The 2,575-nt window shown below is 36.3% G+C and overlaps 1 pseudogene; it reads right to left on the bottom strand.

The window, feature by feature from the left end:
• LOC109475978 overlaps window positions 1-2,575 on the bottom strand; it is a 14,704-nt pseudogene that overhangs the window by 10,286 nt on the left and 1,843 nt on the right.

The following is a 2,575-nucleotide window of genomic DNA, read 5'->3' as shown; positions in this document are numbered from 1 at the left end:
CGCTTTATCGCAAAATCATGCCCGAAGGCTAATTGCTTTTACAATCAAGTATAATACTCATTGCAATACAGTAACAGGAGACAGGTAACAACTGTCTGGAAAAAAACTTCTACTTCTACTACTACGCTAGCTATAATGGGGTTCGACTTCTTCTGAAGGCAGTGGATAATGAAAAGTCCCACATTCTGCATAATTAGTGGGTTTTGTGATCTTAGTAGAAATGCAGTTTTTTTGGTGATCTTCTAAATGACGATAAATAATACGCCAGATGTTTTGTCTACGTATGTATAGATACAAGCAATGGCCAATATTTTAAAAAGAAAAACAAGGGGTGTCTGTTCTTCAGTTGTATACAATCTTTCAGTTGATTATCTTTCTTTCAGAGATCATGCCATACAGAAATTAACGTCCAATATTCTAAAAGACTGCTAGTCTAATACACTGTGGAGGATTTGGGGTGAAAAAGCTTTAAGCGTTGTTGAGAATGTCATGTTGTTGGAGACATTGCGTTCATATGACACAAAAGACTGTGCTAATACACTGTGGAGGATTTGAGGTGAAAAAGCTTTAAGCGTTGTTGAGAATGCCATGTTGTTGGAGACATTGCGTTCATTATATTTAACACAAACGTAAGATTTGTTCTGTCTAACATTCTTAGAGTGATTACCTCACAACTGATGACGATGACGTAACTTTTATAACGTCGCCGAATCAGGCTGATGGTCCGTCAACGTGTAATGTATGGTTATTTGGTTAATTTCTGCCCGACGCGAATAAATTGGATCAAATGGCTCATCCGTCCCGGAGACAGGAATCAGTCGCCCGGCATCAATCAGACGGACGACCCGAATGGCCGCACGCCAATCTAGGGGTCTGTTTCAAACTATCGATACTCTTCCGTAAATAATTTCTTCAGGTTGGTAAACGAATGAATAGAAAAGTTCTTTGATCACAGCCATTTATTTTTCACGAGCCGACGTTTCGATGACCGTCTGCCATCTTCATCAGGGCAATTCTGACTGGTTTACTGTGCACTGACGCTAGATGTTACTTGGTGTTTAGTGCACTAAAGGTGTTACATAGTTCACAGTGCACTAAGCTAGTTTTACTATTTACAATACATTCCGGAACGAAGTGTAATTGTGACATACATACTAGGCATTGTTACATCATAGGGAAATATGCGGTTCCAAATTTAAGTGTTTCTATATATAATTTAAAATTTGTTAACTGACAATACTGAGCTATCACAGTCCCAAATAGAAATTATTAAAAGTCTTGTCACATATCTATTGTTAGGAATCATAATTATCGATACTCTTATCTCCTCAAAATAACGTTTTAGCATTATCCAGTTTCAGTTTCACTTTAATTCAGATCATTAGCATGTACACAGAAATTGCAAAATAAAATTTGTTCAAAGTTACGTACAAACATAATAAAAAAGAACCAAGAGCTCTCGATATACATCTAAGCTGTACAGATAAATTTATATTTCTAATGAGCTTAGACAAACCTTCTATATTGAAACATGTTCTTACCTTTTTACCATTGCTACGAAACGAGAAGAAACCGAATTTACATACTTTACTTAATTGTAGTTACTTGAAGATGTATATTACTGTGACCTGTACTTAACCCAGTGGGTATGTGTGTACAATAAAGGTCTTTCATTCATTCATTCATTCATTGACAATACGGTAAAAACATAACATATTTCTATGAAAACCAAGTTGACAAAAATACGAAACAATCGTGATCAACAGAATTCAGTTCTTATCATTGTACAAGTAAAGTTTTCATGGATGAAACGTCTTGTTAACGTCTTTTAACGTCTTGTTAATAAACTTGGTAAACTTGACTGTTTTGATTGATACACATCTGTCGGAAACTTTTTCTTTTCTCGGTTAATCGACCAGATGCGATCAGTGTTTCATGTGCTATTTTGCGGGCACAAATCATTTGAGTAAAAGTTTGTAGTAATGGTCGTTAGGTACTAGGTTGACTGACCCGATACCAGAGGCCAAGGTTCAATACTGTATGCTGATACCGTCATCCACATAAGGCCATGTTGATTTGATTATATGGATGACATCCTCTTGGAACCCCAAAACTGATGCGCGCGTGCGAATAAAAAAAAAGTTTTGCAAAAAAAAAGTTGCGTTCATTATGAAATCTACGTGGTCATGAAGGTTAAACAAATGACACAGAGTATGGTATGGCGAATAATCTACTCTTCAAATTCATTTCTTTACATTTTCGTCTTTTTCGTTTGATTTTGGCATTCTACCACATTGGTATCGTTTTCAAATATTTTTTTCCAACTTACGGTATATATATTTGCTCATTTTGCAACTGTGTCTGTACAATTTACAGTATGGTTGAAAACTTTTTTTTTTAGAAACGGCCGAAAATTCATGCGCGCGCGGATGTCATCCATATAATCAAATCAACATGGCCTAACTCATGAATCCGGGAAAATGGAGAAATATCTAAAAAGAGGTATAACGAGTTTCCTTATTGCAGCTTCACACCATGCCACGAGAGTGTTTCCTACCTTCTGGTCCCGTTTAGC

Source organism: Branchiostoma belcheri, unplaced genomic scaffold (genome assembly GCF_001625305.1).
Source record: "Branchiostoma belcheri isolate BF01 breed outbred unplaced genomic scaffold, Haploidv18h27 scaffold36, whole genome shotgun sequence".
NCBI lineage: Eukaryota > Metazoa > Chordata > Leptocardii > Amphioxiformes > Branchiostomatidae > Branchiostoma > Branchiostoma belcheri.
Note: the sequence above shows the minus strand (reverse complement) of the source record. Positions and strands in the feature narration are given on the sequence as shown.